Source organism: Anser cygnoides, chromosome 6 (genome assembly GCF_040182565.1).
Source record: "Anser cygnoides isolate HZ-2024a breed goose chromosome 6, Taihu_goose_T2T_genome, whole genome shotgun sequence".
NCBI classification, from domain to species: Eukaryota; Metazoa; Chordata; class Aves; order Anseriformes; family Anatidae; genus Anser; species Anser cygnoides.
This window is the reverse complement of record NC_089878.1, coordinates 12,595,058-12,612,454: the sequence shown is the minus strand read 5'-3', so window position 1 is coordinate 12,612,454 and position 17,397 is coordinate 12,595,058. Positions and strand designations below refer to the sequence as shown.

Genomic DNA, 17,397 nt, shown 5'->3' with positions numbered 1-17,397 from the left:
CAGCTTCAGTACTTTCTGCCTGGAAAAAAAAAAAAAAAGTTGTATCCTGGTGTTCTGGATTTATTTCTGGTCTCCAAATTTACTTTTCTATGGCCATTCACCCACAGGAGCCTCTGCTAACCCCCAGAATCCATTGAAAAGGGACCCAACTAGTGCTTGCATTTATTTTCACTGTTCACCTGACAGTGGCTACTAGTGCACTTTGCAGTGAGGGGGAGAGAACAAAAGCTTTGATCTACCATGAGATGTCCTTAAATGCCTGGTATTGTCAGGGAAGGTTAGCAGCCTTGATGCTTTGCAGCATTAAGGAAGGCACATGGCAGCTACGGTTGCAGACATCTGATCTGACCTGCCAGGTCTCTCCTTCTGGTTCTGGTCACATTCTGGGAAAGAAGAGCAGCACATCAGGCTCTTCTAACAAATAATTAATGGGGTTGAAGTTGGATTTATGGGCCCATGCTTGGAAAATGCCACTCTTTGTGGTGAAATCAGCTTAGTGTGATTTGGAGCATCATTAAAGCTTCACAAAAAATGCAGAAGCTAACGTGCACGCCTAGGAAAAAAAAACCTGCTTGCTGCATGGCGTGCTGCATCACATGACACATGTTACGTTCACCTTCTTAAATGGCATTTTTGGCTCTGCTGCTACCAAACGCCGAGACTGAGATGTCATTTACTTTTAAGAAAATAAGAGCTTCTAATGGACTTGATGTATTTTACTCCATGCAACTCTGCTTGTTTTAAAATAAACATTTGACATTTAAGTTCTGAAGCCTATCAGGCAATTAATACTTCTGATGATACACACATGTATGTTCCGGATTTGGCATGCTAAAAAGTTTTTCTCTGAAGCTGGTTTAGATGGAATGACATGATTTATTTTTTAATGGCTCTAGACACCACAGCATTGCTTTTATTTCCATAGCCAATTATCCTTCACCATCTTTTCCTTTTCCCCCACTACACCACTCTCTCCCAATTTCTGAGCTGATCTTTCTTACAGAGATCTGTTTTGTCTCTTGCTTTGCAAAGTGAATTGATAATTCCAGCAAGGAGCACTGAGGCTCCCAAGCCGCCTTTGCCAGAGACCTGCCGTTTAATCAATCTCTGTCTGTCACCTCGGTGTTGCAGTCCAGATGCTCCCAAGTTAACTGGCATGGTTGTTAATCCAGCAGGGAAAGGGTGTGAGAACAAAAGGTCATTTGGGATAATTTAGCCCCATGTTTCCAGATCCATTGTGACTGTTCTTTAAAGGATTTTTTTTTTTCCTTTTTCTTTTTTTCTTTCAGAGCAAATTCTTTTTAAACGTGTTATTTATGACCTGGAAATTGAAACCTGGCTTCAGCATGTGTGTGACCACAAGCCTGATGGGGCGCTGCGAGGCGGTGGAGGAAGGCTGGTGAGCACCAGCAGAGCCCGCTGGGCTTTGCTCCCAGGGTGGAAGGGAAGGAGGAAGCACACCAGCAACCCTGGGTGACCACTTCTGTAGTGCAGCTAATGCTTTTTGCCCAGCTTTTATGGGTTATGCGTCTTTTCTGAATGCAATATGAAGCCCAGAAACGAATAGCAATTCCAAGGCTGCGCAGTTCAACTCCAGCCCATCTACATGAAATTTGTTTTGAAATTATTACAAAGAGTTCTGTGGAAAGGCTGAAAGTTTTCTTTGGAAAGGCAGAGTTTGCAACAAGCAGTGCGTTGGAGGCCATGGCCCTGCAGATGCCCGAGCCCCTTCCGCAGTGCTTGCAGCCTGAGTAAATCTCCTGAGCAGGGTTGCAAGCGAGCAACCAACTGCTCCTGGCACATGTGGGCAGACATCACCACAGGCAAGCGATGCTGAGCTAACACCTTCTGCACCTATTGCCTGCTACCTGAGGAATGGATTTTAGCAAAGTCGGTGAGCACTGAGGCATTGGTGGGGTGGCTCAGCTCCTCAGCTTCTGCTCGGGGCTGTGCACTCAGAGTGTAAATCAAATACCCCCAGTAGCTGCATGACATCTTTATTTTTATTGGCAAGAGAAGCAGTATACACAGCGACATTGCAGTCTCTTAGCTCGTTAAAAATATCTCAATAAATAAAACAAATAAGCAACATATACACTGGAACAGAAAATGAAAATAAAAAGGAGGGGAGGTGGGGCCTGGGAGCTGTAGCAAATCATGGAGCAATAAGGAAGAGGCAGCAGAGTGTGGAGGGCAGTCTGTAGTCCAGGCTGTACTTGAAACAAATCATGCAGGGAGCTGGGGACACTGAGGCCTTTTTTCTTCCTTTTTTTTCTGAGAGCCTTGGTCCAGTTTTGACATTACTGTACAAGAAATCATGTTTTGAACTAAAAAAAAAAAAAAAAGAAAAGAAAAAAGGAAAAAAAGAATACAGCTAAGGGGAAATAAAATCCGAACCCAAAGATTTCTCATAAAGGTATTCCTGAATTAAGATTTATCAGAAAGAAAAAAAAAATAAAAAAAATAAAACCAAACGCACAGACAGACACACAGACATAAAACCCAACAACAATGAACAATCAGGAATGTTGCTTCTCTTTTCTCTTTGGTCAGTCACTTGGGGAGAGATGTTGCAAAGTTTCAGACTGTTAGCTTTGGTGCTGGTTTCTGCTCAGTCTAAGCGCTCTGCAAGAGTTCAGAGCGAGGGAGGTCAAGAGGGGTCTTTTGGACCAGTTTACTTGAGGTTGTTAAGGTTTCAGAAGCTACAAACTTGGATACATCCCAATTCCACTTCAGTCTCAGACACTGGACAGTCTAGAGAAAGGGGGAAAAAAAAAGAAAAATAAATACACTGAATACACTGAATACAGCACATCTTTGTGTCATATATATTATCTCATAAGCTCTTTTCCCCTGCAAACCAAGGCAGTGTTTGTGAAAACCCATAACCACATGTTAAAATCTATCCCTGGTGCTGGTAGCATGGAGACACTTGGTTAATCCAGCAGCTGGGCAAGATCCAGTGCACCAGGAATAGCCCTCGTGGTCTCTTAACCGAGGAAAATGGGGAGATCGGATGCTCGGCACTAGTGTTGCTGCCAATTCCTTGTTGTATTTAGCACAGGGCTCCCAGCAACGCCCAGGGAGCAGAGCTAGGTGCCCAGAATGTACTTACACAAAATGTAATCCCACCCATAGTGACTCTCAGCTCTTCCTGCAAAATCAGGCAAGCCCTGCTGAAAATTAATGTTTTCTTCCTATTCTTGGCTAGCACATTTATGTAACGGCCAAGCACATCCAAAATAAAAGAAACCAACATAAATCTTACAATTCCTTTTGGATGTGTAACTTCAGAGCTTAGTAAGCCTTTTTTTTTTTTTTTTTTTTTCATTGTGACGTGAAATGGTTAAATCCATAGGCAGGAGCAACGCATCTATCTAAAAGTCCATATGCTTACAGCACCTCTCTAGCCCCGAGGGATGTGATGCTAAAGCCCTGTTTTCCCCGCGGTTCCCAGCGACCCAGCCCTGCGTATCACCTCTCCTCTGCTCCGCTTTCTGGGATGTGACAGGATGCAGCAGCACGGCAGGGAGCTCTGTTACCTGCGGGCTTTGCCCTGGTCTGCAGCAACCTGCTGCTGCTCGTCTGCGGGCTGCTGGGACAAGCTGTGACCCAGCAGTGCCCAAGGGAGATCCCAACCAACTTGGGGGAGGGATGATTTTTCATGCAAGATGCTGTTTCTGCCTCCAGAAAGCCATCTCAGCTCATATATCAAAAAGCAGATATAATTATTTCCTCCCACTAAGGAAAGCTTCCATTTAGCTTATTTCCTTTCCTTTCCTTCTCAAAGTTATTAATTATCTAATTACAACCACATTCTGCAGACGAGCTCAGGACTTGACAAGCTGCCCAGGACCACTTAGGAAAGCCTAACTGCTTGGTGTGTGCGAGCGGCCGTGGTTTGTGTATGAGCACGTCTGACAGATGACAGACTGGCCCTTTCTTCATGCTCACATTGCCACAACCCCAGCGAGGGGAGCATGGTGGGGACTCAGGAAAGAAAAATACAATAAAGGAAGGAGGAAGACACCACAGAGTGAGTTTCTGCCTGAGTCTGAGGCAGCCTTTAAGCTCAGTGATCTTTTTTTCCACGATTTTCTCCAGCAAGCAGAGGAAAGGGTGGATGCTGTTTGCTTCCAGCCACATGACAAAACACTGTGCCTTGCTCCTTGCTCAGCCTGGCTGCCATGTAAAGGAAGGTAAAAATGGGTAGAAAACAACATTGAGCTGGTCTACTCCCACTTATTTTTAAAATCCCATCCAAGACAGGACAGGTCAGCACAAAGCTGTTCTTGGAGCAAAACTGGTGATTTGCAAGTCAATGTCTTCACCCCTGGGTGAGATGTGCCGCTCTGACTGCTGCTGCAGTGCAGGATCTCATTCTCACCAGTCCCTTAGGTTTCCAGCAGCTCTTTTGGCTCTGGCCAACTGGAAAAAATGGGAATTTCACAGCAGCTCAGTGCTAACAGGGTGTTTTGACTTCCCTGTTACAGTGAGACAAACGAGCACAGATCTACACAGCAAATGGCAGCGTTGCTGTGCCCCAGGGCTCTGGCTTGGCTTTGCAGGGTAAGGAGCACCCTTACTGCTTACCCCATCCCTCCCTATCCTGCACAGGGCACTATTTTTCTAATTTGTCTTTTCGGAACTGGAGCAACACCTTGTGAACCCAACCTAGCATTTTGATGAGAGTTCAGAGGCAAAATCATAGGGTGAAGAGGACCTAGTTTAGAGGAACTAGTAATAATAAAGAGACATTTCTCCGTAAGTAATTGGAGTAATTGCTGTCCCCATGATGCCAAAAGAACCCTCAGCCCACATGTCTCTTGGGAAAATCTCTCCTGTGCTGGTTTTGGTTTGTTTGTTTGTTTAATACGTGTGATGTAAAATTAGCAGATCAGACCAAGCAGCAGGTGACCTGTTATCTTCTTCTGTACAGCATGATCTCCATCACTCAAGGTTTTTAGGAAAGGGTTACACAAGTCAAGTACCATCTGGTTTTGTTGTAGTGGATCCAGCTGAAGGACAGGAGCATCCAAGGACTAGTTAGTCCTTCTGGAAAAAAATGCCATTTTGTGCAGCAGTGCTACAATAGGACACATTCACAAGCAAATAACAATAGGTCAAATGTTGAGTGTTCCTTTGTTAATTTTGCTGTCCCTCATCTCGTGTGCGAGTCTATTATTTGGATTTGGGCCTGTGTGTGTGAATCACTTTCTGAAGTCTTACATCTCACTAATGATTTGTGGACCACAGAATGGGAACCACAGCACCAGATGATCTGCTCGACTATTTTCCCTCCTATTTTCTCCAATTATCCACTGCATATTAAAGCAGCCTCATAGCTGATGAAGCAATATTATGCCCAGATACAAAGGTCACCCAAAGGCAGCTGCTACACCTGGCCACAAAAGGGTTATTTCCCCCAACTTGACAAGTACTTGTGTTTAAGGTCACATCATTTAACCTTTTGTTAGTTGTCATGACCACAAATTCTATGTAAGACCCACACCAAAGAGTAAAACCCACTCATTCACAGACCCACTCTGTCCACTCAAGAGGAAAGGGAGCACAGCATTAGAGAAGCTCCCCGTGTGATCTATTCCATGTATCTTCTTGGTTTGCTTAAAAAGGAGCTACATATATTGGAGAAATTGTTCTCTAAATCTGGTGTGTCATCCTTATGTCACAAACCTGATCCTTGCTCACTGTGGGGTTTGAGTCTCCTGCCTGAGGAAGACTTGCTGCCCCCAAAAAAACAGCGGGCTCGTCTTTCCTCTTCTCCTCCCCAGTGCTACCACACCACCGCAGCCAGGTCCTTTGTACTACCCACCTCCTCCCGTCCCTTCTTTCTGTAGATCCCAGCTCAAAGTGTCCCAGTAAAACCAGTGCACTCAGAATGTCCAGCTCTGATCCCAGCTCAACATACACCAGCGGGGGAAGCACTGCCCTGTTGCCTTCAGGAGCTTTAAAAATGAACCAGCAGGGCCCTTCAGGCTCTGTCACCTGTTAAGTTACAGAGAGCTTTTCCACAACAATGGAAAAGCTTTAATGGACCTTCCCAAGGTCATGCTTCAGGTTTATGATCCTTTAATCCCAGAGGGGCTCAACAAGGCATTCATCAAAGCCTGCCAACATATCCAGCTGGTGGCTACTCCTGCGAGCTGGGCCCATGGAGGTTTACTGGAGAACTCCTGCAAGCCTGGCTCACTCGTGGCCTCACTGCATGTTTGCCGTGGCAGCTGAGTGGTGAGGTATGGATTTATGGGGCTTCTTAAAGGACACAGCAAAGGCCATAGCGGATTTCACAGGCAGGGGACAGAGTTTCCTCCCTGGATGGCACTAAGATGGAGGGGTAGGACAGCAGGACCTTGCAGAGCTCAGTTTTAATCCCAGCTCATGCACAGGTTCCCTGTGTAATTGCTCTCTCTGTACGTGCCTCAGTTTTCCTGGCTGGGAAATTGCAGCACATCCCTGCCTCTCCTACAGTGCACATGGGCTTTAATTAACTAGTGTCCATAAAGCACCTTGTGATTCTCCAGTGCACTGCTGAAGAGCATAAAGCTACACGATAACAGTGCATGATTACAGTCCAGAGTGAGAGATGATACACAGTGAAGCTCTCTGCTGAACGTAATTTCTAAACATGTCTTTTATCCTGCAGTTTATAACACAGAATATGGCTGTTATGCACTCTGGACCCTGTAGCATTACAGGTCCAGTGCATTTTCTATGGTGGCACAGGCTGCTGCTCATTTTTATTTGCTTTAGAGCATTCCTCAGCCCCAAAGCACAGCAGGGAAACACGGCAGCTGAGAGCTGCAGGCTTGATGTAAGGTGGCAGCAAGAGCAGGGCCCCGGTCGGAGGAAGTTTTGCAACAGGTCCCTGAGGTCCTTGCTTATATAGGATTAGGGTTGGGTTTGGTTACAAAGGGATTGAAATCATTTCCATAACACAGCCAAGAATGTAAAAGCAATAGAAATCACAGGAAAACCCTTTGAGTATTTAAATTGTATTTTTTATTATTATTATTTTTAAGAAAAATATGCTATTTGAGCTTGTTATATAGGTTGCAAAGTCAGAAATGGTTCTGTACCCAGGGTCTGGCCACTTTCCTACCAGAAAGGTCCCAGCCCACCTAAGGGGTCATGGGTACCTGGTCCTGTTGCCTTGTGCTCCTTACGGAGCTGGGGTCAGGCAGCGAGGGGGACGATGAGGGGCACAAACAGCAGCACGGTGCAGCACCCGCCAGCTGCTCGCCCCGCGCCACCTGGTACTGATTTCAGCAGTCGCTGAGAAGTTTATAGACTGTTTCCTCCCCCCTTCCCCTTCATCTTGGGGAAGTGAAAAGCAGCGTGGGTCAAAGCCGAGACCCCAGCCCCGCTCAGCGGATCAGTGCAGGGCACACTGCCCATGCCCCCAGGCTGGCGATGCTGCTTTCAGCTGCCTCTGGAGGGGACACGGTTTCTGACTGAGCATCCTTTGCTGCTGAATGGGGCTTGAATTGCAGTAACGAATGCCTTAAAAGTGACACCTGTGAGTGTGCTCCTCTCTGTCCCCATGTGTGGCTGGCTCAGTCCTGGCTCAGTAGGATGGAGAGGCTGATCTTCCCACCAGCCCGCGGTGCCCCAGCTGGTCTGCCGCATTCGGCACAGTCCCCACCACTGCATTTTTGCCTCCTTTGAAGTCTCCCTGCCCAGACTGTGCCTGTTCTTTAAGCGTCCCCAGAACATTCATTTTTAATGGGATGTTAACTTCAAAGGCTGCTTTTTTACAGACTCTGGAGGTTTGGAGCAGGGAGCGGCATTTCTGTGAGGCGTGCTGGCGAGCAGCGGGGCTGCCTGGGGTGATTAGGTAGGACGCAAGCAAACACGCGCTGAGGAAGCAAATATGAAACCAGCCCACGAGAAAGCACCAAACAAACTCAGCTGGAGTTCCCCATCGTCTCAAAACTCATCCTCCTAACATGAGAATAACCAAAAGGGAAAAATGCGAGGAAACCTACAGCAAAAGCCTACTCAGGCTGTCACTAGTCCTGGCCCACACTGATGATCAGGTTGTTCCCATGCTAGGTGCTGCACAAGAGCTGGTAAGAGCGTTTTCCCCTTCAAGAACAGCAGCAGCACAGGAACAAATTCTCCTGCCCAAGGAAAAGCTGCAGGGCCCCCGTCCCCATGTGAGAAATGGTCCTGTCTCCATCTCCTCTGCTAGTGATGGGACGTTATGGGGTGAATGGGGAAGGAGAAGTCCCCTTCTGTGCTGGACCTGCTTGGAGATAACACTTGACTGAGACAGGGCAGAGCAAGAACATCAGGCAGTGACCTCTCTAGTTGTTACCTAGGCATGTATTTTCAGGGCTGGATATGCTCTGAATATTTAAAAAAAGAAGGGAAAATGTGCTGTAGCTGATTTATTCTGGAAATGTCCCACCACTGGGTTCAAGCACTGCTGGGTTACGACACAACGGGGGACACTCCTGCTCTAGAAAATCAGTAAAATGTTTCTGTCAGTGCTAAGTAGCTGCTGCCCTTAATATTTTTCAAAACAAATAAATGTGGCTAGTTTGGTTATTGCATGATGTCATAGCCCTGGTACGCCCACCCGCCACACCAGCACTGTGTGCATACTGCCCCGTGGGCATGCCGTGGTTGGGGATGGGGAAAACAACAACGAACAATGCAAAATGTGACATGGGACGCACGTGTCCGCGCCCATGCCTTTGGAGAGAAAAGGTCAGCATGGGCTGATGTGAATTTTTGAAATGCCAAAGCAGGCTGCTCCAGAAATCGCGCTGTTCTTTTTTAGATTAGGGAATGCCAAGCTGGAGGGGAAGACGGATCTCAGCATCTTGACTCTCAGGCCAGAAAGCCTGCATCTGGGTTGCTTCTGGCCACAAGAGTCCCATCTCACCTGGCTACCGAGGCAGTGGACTGGATGTGGCCCATGGCAGGCTAGCTGGAGTCCTGAGAGCAACTTGTGCTCCTTTCTCCCTAGTGCCTGTCACCCTACTCAACCCCAGGTTTGCCATCCAAGAGGACTGCCATTGAAGCTTACCTGGCAGCTTGAAGTGCAGAGGTGTGAGATACCCAGAATGATCATGCTGGAGACACAGAAATCACCGAACCTATCGGGGGTTGTCATCATCTTGAGCAGGGTCCCTACATGCGGTGCTTAAGGCTTATGTGCTTACTGTCAAGCACCCCCAACCTTGCCCTTAACCTTGCTCATTCCTGACCTTTGTGAACTGAGGACCATTGCTTACAGCTTAAAAAAGCATGTTGCAAGTATTGATCATGATATCCACGGTCAGGTTTGTAAGCTTTGCTATCCAGACTCCTGTTTTTTTTTTCATCTGTTCATAGCCTTCTGAAACTTGTGCTGCTTGTGCTGCAAATTTTCCATGCCCCAAGGTGATTCCTCTTTCTTGTTGTTGCTTTTGTTTTCTGGAGACTAGGCAAAAATGGTTCAGCTGTTTTGGAGCACAGGGAGAGTGGAAAACAGCCATGCTTCAAAATGCTAAAAGCTTTCCTGTGACTGTGTGTTGGAGGCTGTGATGGCCGCGGGTGGAAAGCTGAAAGGCGGCATGCAAATAGCCCGGTTCACAAAGCAGCGTTCCACCTGGACCTGGAGGAAATTAAGTTTGTTTTGACCTAGTTCTGAGCCTCCCCAAATCGCCTTCCAACTATGCACGGGGTGAGTTTCTGTGAGCCATATGAAACAGACCTAAGTCAGGAAGAATGGGGAGTTATTTTGGCTTGGATTTTATCATAGCACCATTAAACTTACAGAAGAGAGGTGCTAGGGTGGAGGCAAGGTGCTGGCTGCCAGGACCTGGCCTGGAGCTGTGACCAGCACGTAGGGACGTACACAGGCAAACAGGTATTTGCTAACCTCCATCCTGGAGGATTAGGCAAAACATGTAGCTCCTGGTTGCTATTGCTCCTGCAGATTATGAAAACCAAAAAGAACCGAAGTGGGCTGCAGCAGAGGTTTGTGGACAAAAACTTTGCTCTGACTTCCTGTTGTGTAGAGTAAAAGCAAAGGAGGAAAGAGACATGTCTATCGCCAGCCAAATCTCCCAAAGCAAGGCTCATTTTCAAAGCTGGGCCCCGTCCTGGCCTCCCCGGCTGCAGAGCTGTGCAGCCTGCAGGCAGTGTGAGGCCCTTCTGAGGCCTTCATCAGCCAGGGCAGGCAGTGGTGAACCTGCCCCTTGCATGTGTTTCCTTTGACATAAAAGACCTCATAACTGGTGGAAGCAGGGAGCCTGGCCAGTTTTAGCAAACTGACAGTGATCCTTGACCCTAGGAGGTGGGATGCATGCCCTTTGCCTCCCTCCTGAAGAAGCACCTGGTGTCACACAGCATGCTGAAGTTAAGGTGTGCCTGAGCAAGGGCTGCACATGCAGCCTTGCCCCTCTCCTGCCATGCTATCAAACCCACCAAGACCTCCTGTGAAGGAACCTGTTAACCTCCCCTGCTGATTTCTCTGCCTCCTTCATGCCAGAACAAGTGTGATTGCTCCACAGCTGGTAGCTGATGGCCAGTATCCAGACCAGCCTGGGCCTCTCCAACCCTACAGCTCGTGCCAAGCTCAGTGCCCAAGCACCCCAGAACTGAGCCCTTCCCCTGTGCTCCCTGACCATCACGGCCACTCTTGGGTAAAATGGTGGATTCCTAAGAACAGTTTTATCCACTGCTGCGTACTAAAGACCATACAGAGGGACCTGCAGCGGGCCTCTGTCATCTGGACTGGAAAAGGAGAGTGCTGGGGTTTTGGTTTTGTTCCCTACCTGGGTAAATGGCACCTCAGTGATTTCCTTAAGAGCCTTGAAGACAAGGATTGTCCCAGCCCAGGTGGTGGGTTTCACTGCCATCATGGCTTTGCTAATCTCTGGCTGCAGCAAAGACTGGCTTGGTGCTCCAGAACCTGTCCACACCACCAAGCAGCTTGGTTCAGACCTGACCCGCTTTTAGACGTGTAACAGGGCCCATCAGCAGTTTTTCTAGAGAAACTTCTGCTTTGTCAGTCAAAACTGGCTGTCAGAAAGGGAAAGTTAGAGTGAGATCAGAAGAATTTTCAAAGGCTTTCCATTTTTGCAATTTCCATGCTGAAATTTCTATATAGTATAGCTTGTAGCAGGTAGGCTAAAACCAAATCAAAACACACAGAAAATTTTAACTGAATTCATCAGGTCTTTAGGTATGTTTATGAAAGTAAGTCTTTGGTCTGTGTAGGAATGGGAAACCTGTATCTGTACATGTTGTGTTCATATTTATCCATAGTTTATATATGAACTAATGTTTTTATAACAAAGTGAAAGGAGGAAAGGATCTATGCCCTGCTACAGGCATTGGCTGTGTCTGTACCAAAGGGATACTCTCAAATCATCTTACAGATTTGTCAGCTGTCCCCAGAGCCAGGGTAGACAGTAGTCTATATTTAAGATATTTTTGACATTTGGATGGTGCAAAAATGCAGCTTTTTGGGAAAAATAACATATTGCTTAGCAGCAGCAAGGCCTTTGCAAGCAGGTAACTGTGTGCTGTCTTACATGTGAAAAGCCAGCATGAGGCAACCCCAGAGAAGGACAAAGAGTCATATTTTGGAAAGCTAATTTCCCCATACTAGCGTGCCAGAAAGGGTCCCCCTTCTGCTTGGCCACAGGATGGCTGGGTGGGGAGAATGAGACAACAGCCGTGAGGTGGAAAAACGATGTTTTGGCTGTGTCCTTGGGCACATCTACCTTGCTGCCCACACAACTGTACAGGAAAGCAGCCCACACTGGCGTGCGTAATGGTCCTTGGGATGCCCCACCTGCAATGCAAGGGGTTGGGGAACACAGCTGGAGGCAAACAGCAGAGATGAGGCACAAGGGGGAACTGAGGCACCAAGGAATGGCACTTGTGAGCGGTTAGGTGGTTAGAACAGTGGAAATCCCATGATTTCTAGGTTGTTTCCCATCAGAAAAGGCTAAAAAGAAGGGGATGGGGTATAAGTTCCCAACACCATGGTTGCACTCTATCCCCCAGGGAGTCCTTGTGACTGCAGCACAGGCAGCTACACTAATACAAGGTGACTGGGAAAGGAGAGAGCCCAATTGCACAACCATCCCTAACACAACACGTGACTGCTGCTCTTGCAGAAAAGGCACAAGGGCCGGTCTGCAAGACTTCAGAGGGGAGGAAGCAGTGGAGAAAGGAATTCAGATAATTGTGTACATGCAGAGGGGGGAGAGGGCCAAAATCAGATCTAATGCTACGGGTACGGACAGACTGAAACCAGATACCTTGGCTTGTGTTTTTCTGCCTTTGCTGGTATGAACTCTTATCAACCATCCGCTCTTGAAGTCTCCCAGATGAAGGAAAGCCACAATTATGTGCATCTTACAGCTGGGAAACCATTTAAAAACATATCCCTCGCAGTTGTTCATTCCCGAGCCGCAGGGCCTCCCCTTGCTCTCTCCAAACCTACCCCTGCCTCAAGCGCCTTTCGCCGTCTAGAGGAAAGCCTCTAATCTAATTTACCCCAGGCTTTTCAGACCTTGGAGGATTTATCTGCCCATGGCTGGTCCAAGAGAAAACATCCTCCCTGCGTCCCGCGGCTCCCTGGTTTGTTATCGGGAGTGTGACTAACTGTTTGACAGGGATGTAGGAAAAGAAAACATACAGCCCATCTGGAAGAAGGTTTAATCCTTTCAATTCTCCTCCCTCCAAGCCTGTTTCGGTCTCGCCAGCCCAGCCTGCGCAGCACCGAGGAAAGCCAATGGCTTGCTCACACCTCCCTGTTCGGGATGAAAAATCCAAAAGAGACAACGCCAAAAAGGAAGCCAACAGGAGAACCCGTGACCCTGGACCCGTGTCTTGGCCTTGGCCAGCTGAGCAGGACAGAGCATGCCTGCAAGGCTGGGGACCAGCTGCCAGAGCTGCAATAAAGCTGGGGTTCTTGAGTGCTCCTCTCACAAATAGTTATCCACAGAAAAGAGAAGTAGATTGATTATATATATAAATATATAATATATCTAATATATATCTAATATATATAAGAATATAATATATATAAGAATATAATATATAATATATACTTATATAATATATATAATAATATACATATTATATAAATATATAAATGAATTTAATGACAACAAGCAGCCAATATTGATTGAACTAACCTTCCTTTAAATCCTTTTTTTTTTTTTTTCTCACTGTCCTGCAGGAAGAGTCATTTGTATCTATGGCCACCTATCTAAATAGACTTTACCTATGTCAGGGCTGGCTGTCCTGGAAGTGCTGCTGGCCCTGTAAGTCCAGCTTTACAATGTTGCAAATTATTTGTCACCGTTTTTCAATTTTTTCAGTTTTTTAAAATTATTTTTTAATTAAAAAATAATTAAAAATAAATTTAATTAAAAAAGAAAAGGAATTTAACATAGTACAGAAGTTAACATTTTAAAAGTTAATGAGACACTACTTGTTTGCATTTGTCCAGTGTAATTTATGGTGGTGCATTTACCAGAAAGGCCTGCATTTAACATTGATTTATTAATGTGTAATCTATAGGTTTATCTATGGATATATTAATCAGCAGTTCAGTGACTGTTTTTGGACTGCCACAAACTTTATTATTTTGGTATCCGTCATACAGCTGCCCTTCTTGCACCCAGTTCTTATTTAAAGGTGGAAAATGAACTCTTCTATTCTCTCAGCCTCAGGTACACTGCTACAAGCTAAGCTCTCTGGAGTAAAATAAGTTTCTCCAGTACCAGAGAAGGCTATGACTCTCATGAGCAACTTTAACACCTCTACAAACTCTGATCTCAAAGTTTCCTTGGCTCCTGTTAAACTTCCCTTGCATCTCCAGCTCTCTATCATTTGAGTTTTGATTTATTTGAGTGTAATTCATGCCTGGGAAGGAATACAGATTGTGGTAATTTCACATTAATTTCCGAAGATGGTTATTTTAAAAAACATACTGTTTTCTTAGGGTGGGGAACAGCCCAGTAAAACATCCAGACACCTCTTATAAAAAAAAAAATAAAAAATGACAGGAACATAACAGCTTGAGAGCCTCCACCGAACCGGTTGACACCAACCCACAGATTACAGAAGCTGAAGAAGGAGGGAAGCTGGAGGGTCAGCCCAGTCCGACCTTGGGCCTGCAAGATGCCTGGAAGCTCAGAGCTCCCCTGGGACACCAGCCCTGCTCCCGGTGTGAATCAGCACAGCCCGCCCCAAAACACGGGAAAGCTGAGCTGTCCTTCAATGCACCCAGAAACTCACGGGCTCAACCACTTCCAGCAGGAGAACTTTCCATTTAGGGTCCCGAAACACTTAGAAAAAAGCCACTTCTTCAGCATTTTGGCTTGTGGCTGATTATTCTGGCCGAGATAAAATTAGTAGCCTGGGGCTGGCCTCCCAGTATGGATGACAAGTGAGAGCTCTGCAGTGAAGTATTTTGCTGCTGGGACTCTCAGGGTTTCTGTGTTGTGTCCTGCCTCTCTGCAGCAACCTCCAGGCAGTCAGTATGCTTGCTCCAAGGTGCTGCGTCCCTCCCTTGCCAGAAAAGACAAGGAAAAAAAAAATCTTGAAACAGGAAAGAGCCCCCCAAAGGAACAGTTCCCCCAGCCCTGCACTCCTCCACAGTCCAAGCCTTGGCCTCTCCGGGGCAGCGGGGTTCGTCGCAGCTGGAGGAGGAGGTAGGTTTGTGGGAGCCCCTTGTTAAAATCTTGGCAGTACATCACTGAAAGCGCGGCTAGAAATTGCCAAAAGCCGGAAGCTGTTAATGAGCAGTTGGAGCAGGAAAAAGCAGAGCTGTTTCAACATTTGAAAGGGCCGTCTAAGCTCTGTCCTCGGCTCTGCCCAGCTGCCTCGTGGGTGGCTCTGAAGAACAAGCGCTCAGGGACACCACCAGCATTTTACTGACCCACGAAAGGGCCCATGGTGCAAGGGGCCAGGGAAAGCCAGCAGCCAGGGGCAAAGAAGGACGTGAAGGATCCAGCCATCACCAGCCCTCCTGGATAACACCACAGCAGAGAAAACCCACCTCCGGACCACTTCCTTGGGCTCATCTCTGAGGCAGTCTGGAGTGAGCCTGGCTTTACACAGGGAAGGTGTGGAACAGAGGAGCAGGGAGGGGAAGAAGGCAGGGAATGAGATTTTCTTCTTTAGCAGCTCCAGTAAAATAAATGGGAATGGGGAGGGAGGTGGCACAGATGCACACATGTCCCTGAACAATAGCTTTGAAGCTGGTGAGGCTTGTGCCAACGGCATTAAATATGCTCCCTCTCATCTCCCTCTGCCTCCTGAGCCCCTGACCCTCCAACCTCAGGGCCTCTCAGATCTATATGGGTTTCAGCTGCCAGCCTGTAAGCAATTCTGGGCAGGCATTTGGCTCTTCCTGCCTGAAATACACACTTACGACATGCTTGGGCCAGCCAGATCAGTGCTAAGCAGTGGAAATATATTGCACAGAAATCAGATAAGAAAGGCAAAGTGGTCATGCATGGGCCGTACATTTCTGTGGAGATGCTCACAGCAAAAGCCATGCTCAGTGCTTACCCTGCATAAATACAGCTTGCAAGCTAAGGGTTAGTATACTTCAGGATGAAGTTGCATGACCTGTTGTTACAGTTTATTGACTTGTCAGCTATGATGACTGAAGCATGCACATGCTAAGCTGTTTGGAAAGTAAAATATATCATGTTCTTGTAGGCTGGGAGGAAGATATCAATAGGAGCAAGGTTCTTTTTCCTCTCGGAAATACGTGAGACTGGTGCCTCTGGGCAGCTGGTGCTGCACACTGTATGGTATGCAGCCTGCTCTGACAGTGCTGGCAGTCAGTGTGAAATGTCTGGTCCCTGTTCGCCTCCACAGGAATAACCACAACAGAGGTATGAAATGGGCTGTAAAAAAACCCTTTGCCTCCACCTCATTTCAGGAAAAGGAAAGAATATTGGACAGAGGGAAACCTTTTCTCCTCCCCTCTCCACGCCTGCCAAAATAATACAAATTCTAGGAACAACACCTTCTCTAAAAATAAATATATACATCTGCAGCTTTATTCTTTTTCCAAGGGAACTCTTTTGGTCTGGCCTGCTCAGCCAGCACCTTCCCTGCTCGCCTTATTTTTCCTGTGTGCAGCGTGTATTCAGCTGCAAACTTCCTGAGCAGCAGCATCCCCACGGGGAGGAAGAAATCATGTTTTCTGGCTCAGGGATTGGGACTGGGCACCAGCAGGTCCTATCCAAAGGATGAATCCTTTCTTACTCATTTCCCCACTTTACCTGCCCCTCTCCTGTGTTGATGAGGTATTTTGAAACAAGCCTTGCTGTGTCCATAGCCAGCTGAGCACAAAAAGGGCCGATCTCAGCTTTTTTACGTCAGTGCAGCACAAAGACTCTGTGACAACATTGCCTCCTAAGAGTAAATCAGCAAGTGGGTGATAGCAGCCATCCGTTATGACTGACTCAACTAATTCCACTGATGGATTCATGCCAGTGGTATTAACAACAACAAAAACCCTGCTTTGAAAATACCTCTGTTTCAAGCTCCTGATTTGAAATAAGTAAATAAATAAAAATTGGGGCCACCCACTAAAAAGCAGAGACAGTTTGCATAAATTCAATGGCATTTCATAGGCTCCTGTGAACAATCTGCGGGACAGGTATGATTTCCTTATGAACGCGGGGTGCTTTTTAATGTTTGATACAGTTACTGACAAATAGCAGCTGAAACACCTGTATGCCAGATGTGCACAGCTGTACGTGTGCTGCTGCTGATCAATCTTCAGATTACATCACGTTCCAGATGCCTGACTTCAGAAACGCTTGGGAGGCAGAGCTGAAGCGAGCAAACTGCAAGCTTAGGCATTTCTCCTTCCCGATGGTGTTGCTGGGCCTCTGCACGCAATGCCGAGCCCTGTTTTGTCACCTTGACCTGTGCGATGCTGCCTCAGAGCAAAAGCATCCTTTAGCCATGAATAACATCTGTGCATGGATAATGCAATGGGGAGGTGGGCTATATGCTGTCCACCCTGCTTTCCTACCACCTGAGACCAAAAAGCCATCAACACCAGCCTGTGAAGAGGTTTATTCCTGTGTTTCTTCATGCTGCAACCCAAGCCACACCTTCAATGTCTCCCCACAGGCACACGTGTGGCTGTGTGTGGCTGTGTCCACGTGCACGTGTACAGGAACTGCTGTGAAAGTCAAGTGCTTTTAATTTTCATTGGATTCGTTCCCCACTAGGAGGATGGCATTTGTTCCAGTTACACTGGGAAGCAGAACTTGGCCTGCCTTGAAAGAGGTTTGGAGGTGATTGCTACAAAGATGCATTATTATTATTATTATTAAATTATTATTATTATTTTATGTCTATTTATTTGTTAATTATTGCATTTGG

The 17,397-nt window shown here is 46.8% G+C and overlaps 1 protein-coding gene across 1 annotated transcript in view; it reads right to left on the bottom strand.

Moving 5' to 3' along the window:
- Positions 1–1,981: 1,981 nt before the first annotated feature.
- Positions 1,982–17,397, bottom strand: part of TWIST2 (twist family bHLH transcription factor 2) — a 37,273-nt gene continuing 21,857 nt past the window's right edge. Inside the window, exon 2 of the mRNA XM_013178812.3 lies at positions 1,982–2,754. The gene's annotated coding sequence lies outside the window, so the exon portion shown is untranslated. The remainder of the gene's footprint in view (positions 2,755–17,397) is intronic.